The sequence below is a fragment of the Microtus oregoni genome, unplaced genomic scaffold (genome assembly GCF_018167655.1).
Source record: "Microtus oregoni isolate MIOR12 unplaced genomic scaffold, Mior012 000049F_ref0000343, whole genome shotgun sequence".
In the NCBI taxonomy this organism is placed as follows: Eukaryota; Metazoa; Chordata; class Mammalia; order Rodentia; family Cricetidae; genus Microtus; species Microtus oregoni.
In genome coordinates, this window is record NW_024543223.1 from 4,384,185 (window position 1) to 4,404,255 (window position 20,071).

Genomic DNA, 20,071 nt, shown 5'->3' on the forward strand with positions numbered 1-20,071 from the left:
TGAGGAGTCCAGGGTACCACATAGTTGAACCACTTGCTCAAGGCTTCAACCTTCCATGGTGTGAGGGAACAAGAGGCTGTGCCCTTGTTTCCTTTGGATCTTTAGGACTCTGATGAGACTACAGGAGAGACTGCTGGTCTGGTCCCCAGGCTGGTTTCCAGGCCACTGTCAGGTGGACTGGTTCTGCCAAGGCCTCGGCTGGCCTCTTTCGCTGCCTCCGAAGAGACTTTGGTGTTTGTTAATCCACTCTCCCCGAGCGGGCCCTTCCTGTCAGGGAAGCCTTATCAGAGCCCACAGACGGCGCCGTCCTGACTCCACCCTGATTGACAGCTCAGTCAATCCAAACGGCCCAAGGACCCTCCCGCCCGCCGCGCACCCAGACCAGGTCCACGTGCAGCGGGAGTGCACGAAGGCTCGGTCTGATGGTCTCCGTGGGAGAACCGGTGGCCTCGCGAGCTGTTGCAGCGGGACACCGGCCCTTGCCTGCGGCGGTCCGGCCACCGCTAACCCCGACTTAACAGCGACCTTCAACCTAAAGCGAGGGAGCCCAACCCTCTCTCCACCTCCCAGGACACGCCCTTCCCCAGCCCAACCCCTTGCTTAAGATTGACCAATGAGAGACAGCAGTGCTGGACGGCGGCGGGGCGTTCAGACCAATGGAGCTACGCGTTGTTCGACTGCAGCGCCGCAGGCCGCACCCAGCTGGGCGGCGGGGGCGAGCCGAAGGCTGAGGGCCGAGGGCGGGAGAGGCCGAGGGCTGCGGCAAGCGGCGGGGGTGCGCGGCGGCCAGGGGGCGGAGCCCAGCGCGAGCCGCAGGCGAGGCGCGGGCAGCACTCGGACCCGGGAAGCTACGCGCTGCCCCCCGATTCTCCGCGGAGGTGAGGCCCGCGAGCGCGGCGAGGTCTCTGGGCCCGCAGCGGGCGTAAGGCCGGGGCGGCGGGGCAGGGCGGGCAGGGCATGGCCGAGCCCGGGGCCTCGGGGGCGCCTTGCCTGCAGCGAGGAGGGCGCGGCGAGATCGCTCCGGCGCAGGGCGCCCGGGGTCTCTGCGCTTGCCACCGAGTGCGGAGGCGAGGACTCTGCATCGTCGCTTCCCAGGATGGCCCCCCGGCGGACGTGAGCTCCGGGGGAAGTGGCTGCTCCGTTCTGAGCCGACTGGGCCTCAGGGGGTACTCCCGGGTCAGCATTATGCTTGCCAGAGGTGGCCTCAGCCGCTGGTCACTGCGGAGATTGTGGCAAGGCGCGTGTGGGTCCTGTTAGTCGGCTCTTTTTAAAATGACACCTTCTGCCCAAAGAGAAAAAGCCAGCTCTGTCCACGGATGGTAGTAATGAGGTGGTCGTGGAACTTCCTGGAGACGGGACTTGCCTTTCCTCTGTTTTTTCGTCTAGACCTCTCCCAAACACACTTTGGCTTTTTGTAATTCAGTTCCTGGTTCAAGGTATTTAGTAGGTGATTTGTGTTTGTTTGATGCACACCCATCTTGAAATAAATATTTTGGCCCACCTGAAACTACTTTCGGTTTGACCATATGATTTTCGGCCTAAAATTGTTAAGCCCCAAAGACCAAGGACCAGAGCTACTAGTTGTATGCATTACTGCCCAGTTATTACAGAGTGATTTTGCGTTTGTCAAAAGGGGATTGAAATCTTAATCGAGATAGGAACTAGAATGCTGACAGATCGGCTGTCTGCTTTGTAAAACAAGCGAGAAAACAAGTCGGGAGTTGCGAGTAGATTCAACAGGGTCCAGAAGGGGAAGGGCATTTCAGGTCGCTGCTGAATTTTACAAGGGTGGGATTCTGTACACTGTGGTCTTTAAATGTATAAACTGCAGCCTTTGATGTATAAATCACATGTTAATTCTGAAATTTTGATGTACTCCTGTGTGGGTAAAGTTGTGTTGTGTGTTTTGCACAGTTCGCCCACAAGACAGGCTTTACTCTGTAGCCCAGAATGGTCTGGAACTGAAATTTTCGGCCTCTGCCCCCTTAGTTCTAGGATTACAGTGAGGATTGCCGCCACACCCTGCGAGTAAAGTTGTTGTTAGAGGAAGTGGCTTTTCAGGGTTCAGCTGTGGTTTACCGTGGTGCAGGTGGTGTGATTGGTCACCAATGTGGTGTGTAGGCTAGTGGGACTCAGCAAATGAAATGAATCCAGATTCTAAACAGTCTGCAAGCATCCTCATTTCTAAAATCATTTTTATACAAACTATTCAGATTTTCACTTAACTCTTGGTATTATCTGATACTGTTGTTTAGTTTTGTTAATTTGCCACAAAAAAACCCTGTTCCTTTTATATAATCATATTGAATCAGGAAATTAAGTGTGGAGATGCTTCAAATGATGCTGAGCTGGCTTGGTTTTCATGTCAGCTTGACACAGGTGTGAGTTATTCGAGAAGAAGTAAACTAAATTGAAAAAAAGTCTGCACCAGATTGGCCAGTGAGCAACTCTGTGGTGCATTTTCTTGGTTGATGATTGATGTGAGAGCTCACTGTGTGGGTGGGGCCACCGCTGGGCGGGTGGTCTGGGTGCTATAAGAAAGCAAGCTGAGCAAGCCCTTAGAGCCACCCAGTAAGCAGCACCCTCCATGGTCTCTGCAGCAGTCAGCTCCTGCCTCCAGGTTCCTGCATTGATTCCTGCCCTAACTTCCCTGGATAATGGACTACAAGCTGTGAGATGAAATAACCCCCCCCCCCACACAGGTTGATTTTGTGTTTTATTATAGCAATAGGAACCCTATCTAAGACAGGTTCCCAGATAGTTTCACTATCAGTTTGTATTGATTGTCCTTTCTGCTTCCCTCTCAGCCATGTTGAACACTCTCTCTCTCTCTCTCTCTATATATATATATATATACATATACATATACATATATATATATACACACACCCACATTCACATTTGATACAGTAGCATTCACCAAGTCATTATTTACTCATTCAGCGTCAACAGTCAATAGCTGGATATCTATAAAATGTTTCATTGTGTACTTCTAAACATCTAGAAAGACTAGACATTCCGAATAAGGACTTAAGTTTGTCCTGTACGTGCACATTAATGCTGAGTAAACTACACACACATAAATGATTATATCTGAAACTGCCCCCTCTTTTGAACTCACAGAGATCCTCCTGCCTCTGCTTCCTGAGTTCTTTTCTGCTGATGCTTTTTATTTTATTTTTTAGTCTAATTTATAGTGTAATGTAGCCCCAAGTTGGCCTTGAATTTGCAATGAGAGAAAGCTACCCTTAAACTTTTAAAAACATTTAATTAAAAGTTTTTATTTTGCAAATGTTTTTTCCTGCATGTGTGTCTGTGGACCAGTTGCATGCCTGGTACCAGTGGAAGCCAGGTGTCAGATCCCCCTGAAACTGGAGTCGCAGAAGGTTGAAAACTGGCATGTGGGTATTATTGGGACTTGAACGCAGGTTTTCTGGGAAAGTAGTACTTGTGTTCAAACTACCGAGCTGTATCCAACCACAAGAAATCAAAGTAATTAGTTAGAAAATAGCAAGTGCTCTTAATGGCTGAGCTGTTTCTTTCCAGCCCCAACTTTTAAGTGATGATCCTGTTCCTTGTACCCTGGGAGTCCTGCGATTACAGCGGTATGTGTTGGGGTATGAAACCCCCAGGACATTGTGCTTGTTAGCCAAGTGCTCCGCCAGCTGAGTTACATCGCTGCCTTGAAATTGTGTTCTAATATTATCTGTCATAGGATTTTAAATAGTGAAAATTTCAGTATCGGGGCTGTGAAGTGCTGTTTCAATGAGAAATAGGGCTGTGCGTCTCTAATTAAAAACACGGAATCCCAGGTGCTCCAAAGCCCAACACAACATGGAGTTTGGAGCTTTTTTAGGCTTATTTATTTTATGTATATAAATATTTTACTTGCAAAACATCTGTGTAGCACATATATACCTGGTGCTAGAACTTACCAGAAGATGGTATCAGATTCCCTGAAACTGGAATTACAGGTGGTTGTGAGCTGACATATGGGTGCTAGGAATTGAACCTCAGTCTTCTGTAAGAGCAGAGAGTTCTCCTAACCACTGAACCAACTCTCTAGCCCCAGATTTTGGAGTTTTGTTGTGACCCTGATGTGATGGGTTGTCACAAATGCAGGCCTGTAACACATAGTTTACAAAAAGACCCTTTCAGTCCCTTTAATTGTGATACACAAACTTTGTTTCATGCACAAAATTCTGTAGAATCCTGTGTAGGGCTGGATGGTTAACTCACTAGCCCAGTACTGGGTTTGATTCCTAGCACTCTAGTGGAAAAATGCACACAGTTACACACAGGCTCTGCTTAGAAGGTGTATTGTTTAGACTATGGTCCTGTTTCTGACATGGAACGCATGGGCAAATATTTCACCCTGAAATCAACTCTTTGATCCTATGCATCTTAACACTTGAACTGTGTTTATAAGCTGCAATTTGAGCATTTGGGTTGCTCCTTGCTGTACCAGTTTAATCGTTGTTTGAAGTGGAACTCACTAAGGCCAAAAAGCAAGCCAACAGGGCTGGAATTGTACCTTAGCTGCTAGAGTGCTTGCCTAGCATGCATAAAACTATGGGTTCAGTTTTTGGCATCATATAAGCTGGGTGTGGTGGCACACATTTGTAATTCAAACTCCTGGGAGGCGAAGGCAAGAGGATCGGATCATCCTTAGCTTTATATTGAGTTTGAGACCAGCCTGGTCTGTGTGATATATTTTTCTCAACAAAAATGAACAAACCAACAAAACAATAATTGAATTTTACATAAGATATGGTTACTTCATATACATAAATATTTCAATGTCTTTTTAGTTTGGTCAGAAACATGCTTCTTAAGACAGGAATTTAGCATGATTTTAAACTTTAATAGAATCGTTTGATAGTTAATGTTTGTTTTGACCTTCCACAGTTAGGAAATGTGGAAAGAGCAAAAGGAAACAGATTTAGTTCAGTTTGCCTTTGATCTTTATTTTTTCAGAAGTACAGTTTAAAACAGTTGGTATGAGTGACCTGTAATGTATTGATAACTTGCTCCTCTCAGGTTTGGAGGGGGACCAAAACCCATCAACATTGTTACTGATACTTGTTTGCTTAAAACTGTTGGGCATGTTCAGATCTGACTTCATATACACTGTGCTGCTGAGGGGCAGGGGAAAACCTACATCTTGAACATAGGTGATATTGTGGCTAAGGAAAGTGCTTACTGTTCTTGCAGAGGATCTGGCATCAGGCCCCATCACACACATGATGGCACAAAACCAAGTCCTGTTCCAGAGGCTCCAGAGCTCTCTTCTGAACCTCCACAGGCACCAGACATGTATGTGATACACATATATACATGCAGGCAAAACATTCACATAAAATAAATACATCTAAAAAAAATAAAGATACTAAGCTGGGGTTCTAGGAGCTGGAGAGATGATTCAGCAGTTAAGAGCCCTTGTTCCAGGCATCTGCATTGGGTGTCTCAGAGCTTCTAATGCTGTGGTAAAACACTGAGCAACTTGGAGAGGAAAGGGCTTATTTTACTTACACCTCCACTTCACTGCCCATCAAAAGAAGTCAGGACAGGAACTCAGAGGGAAGAATTGATGCAAAGTGCTCCTCATCAATCATACCCATCAAGAAAATGTACCACAGGCTGGTGTGGCAGGAACATTTTCTCAACTGAGGTTCCTGCTTCCCAAATGACTCTATCCTGGGTCCAGTTGGCACAAAACTAGCTAACACAATGGGTGAATCCTATTAAATCCAGTTCCAGTGGTTACTACATTGTTGTTGTTTTTTGTCCCCTCTCCCATTAGGGAGGCAAAGGCAGGTGGATCTCTGAGTTTGAGGTCACTTTGGTCTACAGAGTGAGTTCAGGACAGCCAGGACTACACAGAGAAACCCTGTCTTGAAAAGCCAAAAAAGAAGCTGGGCGGTGGTGGTGCACACCTTTAATCCCACACATGGGAGGCAGAGGCAGGTGGATCTCTGTGAGTTCGAGGCCAGCCTGGTGTATAAGAGCTAGTTCCAGGACACAGAGAGACCCTGTCTAAAATAACAAAACAAAACAAAACAATAAAACCCAAAAAACAAAAAAGAAAGAAAAGTAACACATAGGTAAACTGGGATCATAACACAGGTGGTCTGACTCTAGAACCTGAACACTTGACAGGAATCCAATACATTTTAAAATCAACTTTGGGATGGCAATGAAATTTAAAAATTTTTTTTAGGGGATTGGAGAGATGGCTTAGCGGTTAAGAGCACTGGCTGCTCTTCCAGAGGTCCTGAGTTCAATTCCCAGCACCCACATGGAAGCTCACAACTGTCTGTAACTCCAGTTCCAGGGCATCTGACCCTCATACCAATGAACATAAAATAATGATAATAAAATAAATTAAAAAAATTTTTAACTTTTTTTTAAAAAAATTCTTTTTCATATACTATATTTTGGTCCTGTTCTTTCCCCTCCCCCAACAGTAACAGAATTTTGGCAGATTCCCAAGTGAGATTCTTTTCTGTACCAGTGACAAACCCCACAGATTTTGGAAATATAAACAAGCCAGGGTGCAGTAGAGTTCACTTAAATTTGTCCATTTATAGATGGAGGGCTTATCTCTAGCTGCCTCACCCGTTGCTTTCAAAACCACACCCTTTGAATGCTGTTCATAAGGGTTGAATTGAAGTGAGAATCTTGTGAAATCTTGATTCGGACAGAATGCAGTCGTTTACCTTAAGATACAGAGTGGAGAAATAGTGTGAGCATACAAGAGTTTTATTTCTAAGGCTGGGCATTCAGCTCAGTGGTGGGGCACTTACCTGGAAAGCCTTGGGTTCAGTCCCCTGCACTGTCCCCACAAACAACAGCATCAACATTATAGCCTAGGCTGACCTCAGATTTGCAATATAGCCAAGGATGACCTTGAACCTCTTCTTTTCCTGCTGGCTTTACATTGTGTGCTACAACACCTGGTTTTATTTTTTTGTTTTTATTTATTTATTTATTTATTTATTTATTTATTTTTTGGTTTTTCGAGACAGGGTTTCTCTGTGGCTTTGGAGCCTGTCCTGGAACTAGCTCTGTAGACCAGGCTGGTCTCGAACTCACAGAGATCCGCCTGCCTCTGCCTCCCGAGTGCTGGGATTAAAGGCGTGCGCCACCATCGCCCGGCCCGGCCTTTATTTTTATTTTTTAAAGATTTATTATGTATACAGAATTCTAGACCAGTATACAGTGTTCTGTCTGCGAGTAGACAGACCAGGAGAGGGCACCAGATCTCATTACAGATGGTTGTGAGCCCCCATATGGTTGCTGGGAATTGAACTCAGGACCTCTGGAAGGGCAGGCAGTGCTCTTAACCTCTGAGCCATCTCTCCAACCCCAACACCTAGTTTTGAAAATGACTTTTGGTGCTGGGAACTGAACCCAAGGGCTCTACCACTGAACTGAATTCCTAACTCCCAAGTGGCATTTTTATCATGCTGCTTTTACGTTTTTTTTCTTCTTCAAGACAGGGCTTCTCTGTAGCTTTGGTGTCTGTCCTGGAATTTGTAGACTAGGCTGGCCTCAAACTCACAGAGATCCGCCTGTCTCTGCCTCCTGAGTGCTGGGATTAAAGGCGCGCGCTGCCACCACCTGGCCACTTTTACATTCTTTTTTTTTTTTTTTTTTTTTTTTGGTTTTTCGAGACAGGGTTTCTCTGTGGTTTTGGAGCCTGTCCTGGAACTAGCTCTTGTAGACCAGGCTGGTCCACTTTTACATTCTTTTTTTTTTTTTTTTTTTTTTTTTTTGGTTTTTTCGAGACAAGGTTTCTCTGTGGTTTTGGAGCCTGTCCTGGAACTAGCTTTGTAGACCAAGCTGGTCTCGAACTCACAGAGATCCGCCTGCCTCTGCCTCCCGAGTGCACTTTTACATTCTTAACAGTGTAAGAATAATGAGAACATGTACTACTTACAGGTTATGCACTATATATACACCAGAGACTGCTAGATATTTCGTTCTTATTGTTTATTATTACTCTTCTTGTTATTACTACTTTTTATTTTAAAGAAGAGGTTTATTTTGGCCAACAGTTTTGGTTCATAATTGAGAAATCATACCTGGTGATGGTCTTTTTGCTGGCAGAGTCCCAAGACAGGGCAGGACAGAGGCAATTTGAAGTGGGAGATACTCTAGAAGTGTGTCTTGAGAGTAGATGGTGTCTGTGTTGAGTTTCCCAACAGGAAGCCAGCTCTCCTTCCAGGGCAGCTAACTTGCAAAGGAATGCTCCATGACTGCTAAAGAACAGACCTGGATGTGGACCTAAGGTTATATTTTTGACAAGTGCCTGGGAAGGCTGTTGGTGTTGAAGAAGTGAAGGATGATTCAATAGTTCTAGTCCAAGGTCAGGAAGCCACATCTGATGATGGTCTTCTTGTTGATTGATATAGTCCCAAGACTGTAGGTATCTAGGAAAGAGAAGGAAGCCCCAGTGTGTGTGCCTGCCTGTCTGTTTTTGGAACATTGTTTCAGTTTGTAGCCCAGGCCGTCCTTGAACTCCCAGTCCTCTTCCTTCCCTTCTGTGCTGGCAAGAGCATGTGAGCCACCATGTCCAGCTACACTTGCTATTTCTAAATACCCTAACGGTCCTGGAATGTTGCTAAGTTACTGCAAATGAAACTGGGCACAAAAGATGATAGGCTTTCCAGGGTCTGACTGTTGTAGATGATGAAGCAGTTAAGGCCACACTGTTGTAGCACAAGCTCAAGATGTGCTTTCTGCAGCCCTGGAGGGGAGAGAAGAAACTGATACATCTCTATGGGAAGGAGGGATCATTGGCATTTAAATAACTGGTTACACATTCATCAAATCTGTGGATTAGCCAAGTGGTGATGGGGAACACCCTTAATCCCAGCATTTGGGAGGCAGAGGCAGGTGGATCTCTGTGAGTTCCAGGACACACTCCAAAACTACTCAGAGAAACTCTGTCTCGAAAACAACAAACAAACAAATCTTTGGATTAAAGGGAAAGGTTTAAAATTAGAAACAGTGGAGAAAAAGCAAATACAATGTTCAATAATGTTCTAAACCTTTGATGGACATTTTATCTAATGAAGAAGTGGTAATTTTTTTTTTTTTCATTTTGATGCATTGTCTCACCATGTAGTTGACATTGGCTTGAAACTCAGTAGGTTGCCCAGGGTAGCCTCAGTATCACCATTCTCCTGCTTCAGCTGCCTCTGTGATAGGATTACACATGTACAAAATCCAGCTTGACAATATCTTTCTTTTAAAATTATTATTACTATTATTATTATTATTAGGGTCAGAGGGCATCTTCATGAAGTTAGTTCTCTCCTGTATTTATGAGGGTTCTGGGGGATCAGATTTAGGTCACCAGGCTTTCATGGCAGGTGCTTTACCTGTTGGGCCATTTTGCTGGTCTAGTAACTTTCTTTTTTCTTTTTTTTTTTTTTTTTTTGATTTTTCGAGACAGGGTTTCTCCGTAGCTTTTGATTCCTGTCCTGGAACTAGCTCTTGTAGACCAGGCTGGCCTCGAACTCACAGAGATCCGCCTGCCTCTGCCTCCCGAGTGCTGGGATTAAAGGCGTGCGCCACCACCGCCCGGCTAGTAACTTTCTTTTTAAAAGTAGAGGTCACTATGGGAAAAAAAAATGTACAAAAGTTGAGTCTGATGAATCTCAGCTATTCTGAAAGCTGAGACATAAGGATCAAAAATTCAAAATTTGCCTATGGACAAGCTGGTGAGAATCTGTCAAAAAAGTACAAAAAGAATTGTAGATAAGGCTGAGTGAAGCCCTGGGTTTTATCTCCAGTCTGACAAAAGAGTAGTTTGCTGATGTGAATAAGAAAATGTTAAAATATTTGCTTATCGGAAAAGTGAAATTATAGATGATAATCTAGGATAGTGGGTGTATTTAGTGCCCCCTCTCCCCCAAGACAGGGTTTCTCTGTGTAGTCTTGGCTGTCCTGGAACTCTTTCTGTATGCCTGGCTGGCCTGGAACTCAGAGATCTAACTGTTGAGTGCTGGGATTAAAGGTGTACACCTCCACATTCAGTTTTGTTTTATTTTTTTAATTTTAAGACCTGGTTTTACTATGTAATATCAGCTAGCCTGGAGCTTGCAGGCTGTCTGGAACTCATGGAGATCCACCTGGTTTGACCTTATAGGTGCTGAGATTAAAAGCATATGCCATCATATCTGGCCTTTTGATTTTAAAAATTTATTCTTTGACAGTTTAATACAAATAAATAATACATCTTGATCATATGCATCCCAAATTTCTTCTCCCACTCCTTCACAAAACCCCAGACTCCTAACTCCCACTCTTCCCAGGTATCCCCAGCATGTTCCCTTTCTCTCTCTCTCTCTCTCTGAATAACCCTTGGAGTCCAATCCTTGCTGTTGTTTGGAATGTTGACTGGTCTTATTGACTTATCCCATGGAGATTATCATAGCTGCGGTGCATCCACGGGTGCAGTGCCCATACGTGTTTAGTGACAGCATCTCACAGCACTTCTCCTTATCCTGCTGGGTAGTAGATTTTTTCTGCCCATCGGCAGTGTTCCCTGAGCCTTGGTGTGGAGTTGAAAATAGATATCCTGCTTAGGGCTGAACACTCACTTAGTAGACACTTATTCTTACAATAAATCTCTATATTAACTGCCAACTACTGGAGAGAAAAGCTTCTCTGGCCAAGGTAGAGGGCAGTATTAAATGTGTGTGTATAAGCATAAGTATTTAGAAGACTGTTTGACAACATGTGTAGCAAAACCACAGTAGTAGGTTCCTCCCTAGAACCTTTAACCTCAACCCCCGGGCTTTTGAACAATTGTACAGTACCACATGAGTCTTTAATTTGCTAAGCAATATAGGTAGGATGAAAGCCATGGCTGGATCAGCCCATTTTTTAGCTTTCTGAGATTCCATCCTCATGGCAGAGGTACCAGCTGTAGCCATGTATATTGCCACAACTCTATGGTGTTTCAAGGTCCCTGTCACCACCAAAAAGTATGCGGTCATTAACACCATTTCAGTGTTTTGTGGCAGGACCTTTTAAAAGAGCTGCAAGGTTTTACAGCTAAAGCTGAGTCAGGAAGACTCTTTTAAATGAGACACATTTACCTCTGGCAAACAGAGCCCACCTGAGAAAATGCTGCCATCAATAAGCTGTGCTTAACTCTATTATTTTCTGTCTAGAATTACTTCCCAAACTCTGTCAGGCTTTATGTGGATGCAGTCACGCAATGGCGTTGGGCACCATTCTGTTGACTGAGGTTTTCTGTCCTGCCTGGTTCCCACAATTGTTAAGTCCCAAAGAAATCACACAGATATCTACATTAACTATAAATTGATTGGTCCATTAGCTCAGGCTTCTTATTAACTCTTATAATGTATATTAGCCCATTATTCTTGTCTATGTTAGCCACATGGCTCAGTACCTTTTTCAGTGAGACAGTCACATCTTGTTTCTTCTGTGGCAGGGCAAGGACTGTCGAGGAGTCAGCTTCCTCCTTTCCAGAGTTCTCCTGTTCTCATTGACCTGCCTCTACTTCCTGTCTGGTTGTCCCGCCTATACTTCCCGGCTGCTGGCCAATCAGCATTTATTTAAAATATAATTGATAGAATACAGACCATTCTCCCACACCAAGCCCATATGTACATGACAAATTCAGAGAAAATATTCCATTATCCTATTTTGGTGAGTTCAAAGTGTTGGATCTAATTCACTTTCTATCCTAGCTTGTATTACCAACCCAAAATTATCATTTTATGTCTCTCTACTTTATACCCTTTGCACCTGTTTTATGAGTTTCTTTTCTGAATCTGTTAACAAGGAAATCTAATACTATCTAGTCTTCAACTCTATCAGAGGCCTGAGAAGGATATATTACCTAAGTAAACAGGAAGTGCAGAGCAAGTAACTTCCAAAACTAAGACATGACAGAAACAGCTGGCTGCCTGGACAGTCACCCAGGGTTCCTCTGCAATGTTGGAACATCCTGCAGGCCTAGAATATCTGACAGACTTTTCTCAGAAGCAGGAAATTTTGAAGGACTGTCCTCCCTTATCTTGGCAAAGTTTGATCATCACTTTCTTTTGTGTCCTGCTTGTCCAGTTTGGCAGCATACTGTCAGCAGTTGAGGCAAGAACAGTTTCTTGCCCAGTGGCTAACTTTTGCTACAAAGAAAGTAAACTCCATATGGTGTTTCTTTGATGCCCATTATCTTCTCTGAAGTAGATTGATACTGCCAGGAGCAGGTATGTCTCGTTGTCATTAAAAAAAAAAAAACAACCAAAACTTTGTATTATTAAAACTTCTTAAATGCCATATTCTGTAGATCTCTGAAGTGTTTGAAAACCACTAAAATATATCACTGTTTGATCTTGAAAATATGCCTAATATGACTACAGATTGGATTGTAATAAGTGACTAGCTAATAATCTGAATTTCTTTATTATCCTAAGTAGTTTGTAATAACAACTTTCAAGGACTAGGCTTTTACATTACATAGTAAAATGAGCTGTATAGGTACAATACCTTAAAGGAGTACAAATATATGTACAATATGTTCTAACAAAAATAACCTTAAGAGCCTGGCTGTGGTGGTGCATGCCTTTAATCCCAGCACTCGGGAGGCAGAGATGGGTAAATCTCTGTGAGTTTGAGGCCAACCTGGTCTACAAGAGCTAGTTCCACGACAGGCTCCAAAGCTACAGAGAAATCCTGTCTCAAAAAACAAAACAAACAAAAGAAATCCTTAAATTTGTGTCAATGCACAAAAATATCTTAAGAGTAGAAACATATATGCAGCATAACAAAATTAACCTCAATTTAATTTGTATCAATATACAAAAATCCTTATCATATGAAATATTTAAGACTAGTAGTTGCTGTTTTGGTTTAAAAGTAGATTCAATAATCTCCCCTTATAGCCAGTCATATCTATATCCCCCTTTTTTCTTTTCAAAACAAGAACCCTGAATCTAATCTCCTTTGTTCAGTTTTTTTTTTTCTGACCATTACCAGTAGTAGCTTGTAACCAATCACACTAAATAATGACAATTATCCATAACCCATTGAATGGCCAAAACCCACCCATCCCACCTCTTGGGAATGTGGGCGTCATAGTCTTAAATTTACTTGTGTTGTTTAGGTCAACAGCATCTTTAGGGGCTCATGAAAAGAAAAATTTGGGTTTTCAAGTCCTGGGAGAGGTAGCGGTATCATTTGTTGTTCAGTTTCTGTGTAATGGGAAAGTGCAGGGTTTGTCTCAAGTCCTGGCTAGAGTAGCCTGTGAAGCTGGATCATCTCCGCTAGCCGCATTGAAATTGTCCTGAGCAGTTTGTAGTCCAAAGCGGATTTTTGGGTGGTGTTTGTCATCTTAGTGGTGTTATCATAGTCCTGGTGGAATCTTCATTGTGGGTCTGCATCCTCCTTTTGGAGACTTCAGAGGCTGCTGTTAGGCATGGTCATAGTTCACTGTAGAAAACTTAAGTATTTAGTGGTGCGTTGGTGGTGCACACCTTTAATCTTTAATCCCAGCTCTCGGGAGGCAGAGACAGGCAGATCTCTGTGAGTTCGAGGCCAATCTGGTCTACAAGAGCTAATTCCAGCTGGGCGATGGTGGCGCACGCCTTTAATCCCAGCACTCGGGAGGCAGAGGCAGACGGATCTCTGTGAGTTCGAGACCAGCCTGGTCTACAAGAGCTAGTTCCAGGACAGGCTCCAAAGCCACAGAGAAACCCTGTCTCGAAAAAAAAAAAAAAAGAGCTAATTCCAGGACAGGATCCGAAGTTACAGAGAAACCCTGTCTCAAAACAACAACAACAGCAACAACAAGAAAGAAAAAAAAACTTAAACATTTTAAATGTCATATGCAGTAGATCTTGAAAAGCTTAAAGGACCATAATTTGTTATGTACGTCCAGAGTACAAAAACTTAATTCTTAGTTACCTGACATGGACCCAAAACTGAAAATCATATACAAGAAGCTAGATGAATTCTTTTTCTAGAATTAGTACTCCTCTGTGGCCATTAATATCATCACAAAAGTTAAAAAAAAATATATCTTATAAATTTTGAGATAATATTTATACTTTAAGAAAAGTTTTACCGGGTGGTGGTGGCGCACGCCTTTAATCCCAGCACTTGGGAGGCAGAGGCAGGTGGATCTCTGTGAGTTCGAGGCCAGCCTGATCTACAAGAGCTAGTTCCAGGACAGGATCCAAAGCTACAGAGAAACCCTGTCTTGAAAAAATTAAAAAAAAAAGTTTTAAAGAGTCAAAATAAAACCAAAGAATTATGAGATTAGTGGCAATAGACTAGTCCCTTAGTTTTGGCTTTTCTTCTGTCTCACATCAGGTGACTCTTTTGACATGAGACAGAGATTTTGAATTTAATTTAACAAGCATGCTTGGGTTAGAGAAGGAGAGAGCCACACTCCAACTCCAAAACGAGCTTTAATTTTTAATTGAACTAGGATTATAAAAAGACCATTTGCATTATATGCCTGTAGAGAACAGCAGAAACAAACATTTGGGACGGTCTGTGAAATTTAGTCGAGTAGGCCATTTCGTTCTTGGGACATTTTCTCTGGATGACTCATCCTTCTCAGATGTCTCATTTGTCCAGTGGTCTTCCAATTCCAATGCCTTCATTCTCTGGAAAGACAAAAACAAAACCCTAGCCCAACCCTAACTTTGCGTAGTTTCCTTTTTTGGCAAGTTATATCTGATCAAACGAAAAGCATTCGTTAGTCTTTTTTTTTTTTTTTTGGTTTTTCGAGACAGGGTTTCTCTGTGGTTTTGGAGCCTGTCCTGGAACTAGCTCTTGTAGACCAGGCTGGTCTCGAACTCACAGAGATCCGCCTGCCTCTGCCTCCCGAGTGCTGGGATTAAAGGCGTGCGCCACCACCGCCCGGCGTCTTTTTTTTTTTTTTATGTTTTTGGTATTCTTTCTTTTTTTTTTGTTAGTCTTTTAAGTTAGTTTTCTTTTCTTTCTTTTCCTTCCTTCCTTCCTTCCTTTCTTTCTTTCTTTTTTTTTTTTTTTTGAGACAGAGTTTCTAAGTAACTTAAAGCCAGGCAGTGGTGGTGCAGGCCTTTAATTCCAGCACCCGGGAGGCAGACCCAGCTGGGCTCGAACTCACAGAGATCCACCTGCCTCTGCCTCCAGTGATTCTGGTGGGTGCAGCTCCAGCGTGTGCTGGTAGCTGCAAAACCACTAACAAGTGACTATTTTATGATTTTTATGCCCTCAAAATTGGACGCCAGATGAAGTGTTAATCTGTTTAATTAATCTTTATCAATAAAATCCAGGAGTCAGAAATCAGGGTTAAAAACCTAAAAGATCAGAGAAAAAGAGGAGTCCTATCTCAAAAAAAAAAAAAGAGATCACTTTTATATTTATTTATTTATTATTTATTTATATTTATTTTTTGGTTTCCTAAGACAGGGTTTCTTTGTGTAGCCCCGGCTGTCCTGAATTCACTCTGTAGATCAGGCTGGCCTTAAACTCAGAGATCTGCCTTCCTCAGCCTCCCAGGTAATGGAATTAAAGGCGTGTGCCACCACCACCACCACCAACAACAACTAAAAAAAAAAAAATCACTTTCATTGTGTAATGTTTTTATCTTGTTCTGTAATTATCAAATCATCCTGATATGCTCTTTTATATATAATCAAATATATTGAGTATCAATTGCACATTATATATAATGGGAATGTGTAAGTATATCTCGTGTATGTACTGTATGTGGTCTGGGGACATGCTATGCAAGTTACCACTGAGCTACATTCCTAGTCCTCTGATCCTCCACACACACACAACATTTTCACCTTAGACTGGTGCTGTTGTCCCTCCTAATGTGTTTAATTAGATTGCAGAATGACCCCACCTCACCAAATCTGTTTAGACTTATGCTAATGTGTGTTGTGTTCACCTCCCTGTTTTCTGAATTAGCTGGGTTTTCTGCAGTCTTTGTGGGTTCATTGTAGTGCCCTGCAAGCTTAGTTGTGGTGCCTGTGAGGTCTAGAAATCTTCTTTCTCTCCCTCTGGGAGTTATACATACTCTTATCTCCAAATCTAGTCAGCTAGACAGACAAAGCTGCTTTTGTTGTACATACTGACTGTGAGAATTGACGTAACTCTTTGAAACATAAAACCCAGTTACAGAGTTATACAAAACCCAGTTTCATACTCAGATTGTCCACTTGCAGTCTGGAATTCCTTTGTCGATGGTAAACTGAAACTTGGAACCTGTTTATTAGTATATGACCATATCTGTCCCCAGTGTCTTTTGAGTTACATGTCAAGTTGTGATTGAATGAATTGAAGCAGTTACTCTTCTCATAGCCAGTTGCTTCTTGAATCCTAACAGAATTTGAATGTCATTGTCAGTTCAGAATGCTGGACCTGGAAGTGTACTTGTCCTTTATTGTGTACTTATTAAGACCGTGTTATTCCAATTGTCCTATGATTGAGGCAGGGGAGGGGGTGGGTGGGGTGAGATGCACAGATTTCTTGCCCTGTGCATTTTTGATTGATTACTAACGCTTCCTTCCCCCAGTACAGAGACTGAATTTAGGGTTTTGCTTTATCACTGAGCTTTTACTACCTCCCCTCCCATTTTGTAATTTTTTTATTTTTTGAGACAATGTCTTGTGATGTTACTGGGGCTGGTCTTTAAGTCTTCATCCTTCTGGGTCAGCCTTCCAAGTGATGTTAAACTGTTACAACCCAGCTTAAAACAGCTCTTTTAAAGATGCTTAATGCAGACTGGTAAGATGGCCCAGTATGTAAAGGTGCCACGAAAGACAGATGAGCTCCATGCTTGGTGCCCTCGTGGAAGGAAAGGACTGAGTCCTAAAAGTTGTTCCCTTCTCCATATGTTGAACTGGAGTGATGGATGTGTAGATGTGTGTATGTGTATGTATGTATAGGCATGTGTCGAACTGGAGAGATGGATGTGTAGATGTGTGTGTATATAGAGTCATGTGTCGAACTGGAGAAATGGATATGTATATGTATATATATATAGGCATGTAGTGGACTGGAGAGATATATGTATAGATGTGTGTGTATTTATATGTATATATATATATATATATATATGCATGTATAGAATTGGCTAAGAGCTTGTATTGCTCTTGGAGGGGATTCCAGTTTGATTCCCAGCATCTGTATAGGAGGTTCACAACTCTTTGTCACCCTCAGTGGTTTTTAATGTTAATGCTGAGACCCTTTAATACAGTTCATCTTGTGGTGACCACCAACCATAGAATTATTTTTGTTATTATTTTATATGTATACAGTATATGTCTGCAGACCAGAAGAGGGCACCAAACCTCATTACAGATGGTTGTGAGCCACCATGTGGTTGCTAGGAATTGAACTCAGGACCTTTGGAATAGTAGGCAATGCTCTTAACCGCTGAGCCATCTCTCCAGCTGGAGAGACAGCCGTGGGCGCTGGGAACTGAACTCTTATATTTTTGGTTGTGAGCCTAGCCTTTAATGGCTGAGCCATCTCTCCAGCTGTTTCTGTTTTTGAGAGAGTCTCACTGTGTAGCTCTTGCTATCTTGGAACTAGCTCTGTAGACCAGGATGGCCTTGAACTTAGCGAGCCACCTACCTCTGCCTCCTGAGTGCTGGAATCAAAGGCATGCACCACCACTGCCTGGTTTATGTTTGATTCTTGCCCCCTTCCCCCCAGACAGGGTTTCTCTGTAGCTTTGGAGCCTGTCCTGGAACTAGCTCTTGTAGACCAGGCTGGACTCGAACTCACAGAGATCTACCTGCCTTGCCTTCTGAGTGCTGGGATTAAAGGCATGCGCCACCACCGCTTGCCTTTGTGTTTGATTCTTACATGGAACAATCCTTATAGGCTGGAACTCCGTTGCTTTTGGGAAGTTGGATGTAGTCTCTGCCAAGTGGGACTAATATAGATTCAGAAAATACTCAGTTTTAGGCCAAGCTTGGTGGCACACATCTTTAATCTCAACACTTCGGAAGTTGATGCAGGGCAATCTTTTAGTGCAAGGCCAGTCTGCTCTACATAAACGAGACCCAGGACAGCCTTGACCACACTGTGAGACTGTCTCAAATAACAAAACCAAAACCAAAACAAACCCAAATACTCCATTTTAATCAAACAGTGTAGATTTAAAGAGATAACTCATTAGTTCTTCAGATACAAATGGAAACATTTTTAAGCAGAGACCAGAAAGGGCTATATTTTGTTCTGTATATTCTCAACTTATTTTGAAAATTTGGCTAATTTAATATATTTACTTTAAGACACAGTCTTTTGTTTTGTTTTGTTTTTGAGACAGGGTTTCTTTATGTAGTCCTAGCTGTCCTGAAACTCTGATTGGTAGACCAGACCAGGTTGATCTCACTCAGAAATCCACCTCTAGCTCCCTGCTTACTACAATCAAATACATGCACCCCCACTGCCTGGCTAAGACACAGTCTCTTAAATTTTATCTGTGAAATTAGTTTAAGGCCACACTGCTGAAACACCTCAATCACAGAATGTACTTTGAGTAGCGGTATATAGACAGTAAAACCTGGAACAAGTGGGGATGGCAAGATGGCTCAGCGGCAAAGGTGCTTGCAGGGCATGCATGGTGACCTGAGTTGGATCTCTGGATCACATCAGGGTAGAAGGAAATAGCCGACTGTAAAGTCCTGTGACCCTTCCCTACAGTAATTAATAAATTAAATCTTTAAATAAACGAGTGTTGTCATTCTGCTGTTGTCAACACAGGAAAGTATATATCTTGTTCACTGTGCACCCCCAGTAATGCTTATTATTTTGTTTATTGTCTAAGTGCTGTTTACTGGAACTCAATCTGTAGACCAGGCTGGCCTTGAATTTAGAGATCTGCCTGCCTCTGTCTCCAAGTGCTAGGGTTAAATTTCTCGTGTTTTTTAAATTTCTTTATGCAAATATAATTGAGTTTTTTGCTTACCCCCTACACCATTTTGCATATCTTTTTTTTTTACTTAATAGTATATCCTTATTTTGTGAAAATACCTGTAACTTAAAATGACTTGCTAGCATAAATACTTAAACCTCTGATAGCTCATGTGGTGACATATCAGAGAGCATACTTTGAGAGATCGTTAGTTACTCAAACTTGTGTTTGAGGTTTTAAATGCTTACTGCTCAGATCAAAAGAGGAAACCTGCTCCGTCTTTAGAAGCTTTAGAGCCGACAAAGCAGCACATGGAGCCTTTGCGTGTGCAGAATAGAGACTCAGTCTCACAGCTCTCAGCTTTGTGCTGTTCTCACCCTTCACATCTTCAGGACCAATTGCTTCACCACTAGGAACATTCAGACCATTGATTGTGGGAGAAAATGCTTGTTTGTTGTGGCCAGTATTTTACTTTCTTACCTGTAATTTTGCCAGACTTCATCATAGCCTTCCCCTCAGAAAAATAATTAAAAAGCAAACCAAATTATTACCTTGCAACCTTCCCTCATGGGATTTCCTTCAGAAAGAGTTTGGGTACAGGGTGCAGTCAGTGACAGAGTATTGCCTGAGTACCCTTTAGGACCTGTGTTTGATTCCCAGCACCAAAGGGGAAAAAAAACTAGAACAGAGACCTGTGATCCCTGGATCTGAGTGTCTGTAACTGTGAGCCTGCTGAGGTCAGAGACCTGTGACCCCACAACCATCTTGCTTCAACTTCTTAAGTGCTGAGATTATAGGTGTGTACCACAATGCTTAGTGATTCTGCTTCTTCTTGACTCAGAATATGAGCCTTGGTATGGTGATGGTGGTGAGGAAGATTATTGGGTACTATGTCCAAAATTATTTTCTTTAGAATATGGACTACTGTCTGCTTTGTAGGATTGTTTTTGTTCCTTCCTTCCTTCCTTCCTTTTCCTTTCTCCTCTTCCTTTTTTCTCCTTTCCTCCCTTCTTCTTCTTCTTCTTCGTCTTCCTTGTCTTCCTCTTCTTTTTTTTTTTAAATAAAGATTTATATTTATTATGTATATAGTGTTCTGCCTGCATGTGGCCCTGCAGGCCAGAAGATGGCACCAGATCTTATTACAGATGGTTGTGAGCCACC

General features: G+C 42.7%; 1 protein-coding gene across 14 annotated transcripts in view; it reads left to right on the forward strand.

Annotated features, from left to right (window-relative positions):
* Positions 1-691: 691 nt before the first annotated feature.
* Positions 692-20,071, forward strand: part of LOC121436428 (alpha-adducin) — a 63,773-nt gene continuing 44,393 nt past the window's right edge. For 5 of the 14 annotated variants that reach the window (XM_041636290.1, XM_041636294.1, XM_041636296.1 and 2 more), the window contains exon 1: positions 692-878. The gene's annotated coding sequence lies outside the window, so the exon portion shown is untranslated. The remainder of the gene's footprint in view (positions 879-20,071) is intronic. The other 9 variants (XM_041636292.1, XM_041636298.1, XM_041636300.1 and 6 more) reach the window with 3 other exon arrangements.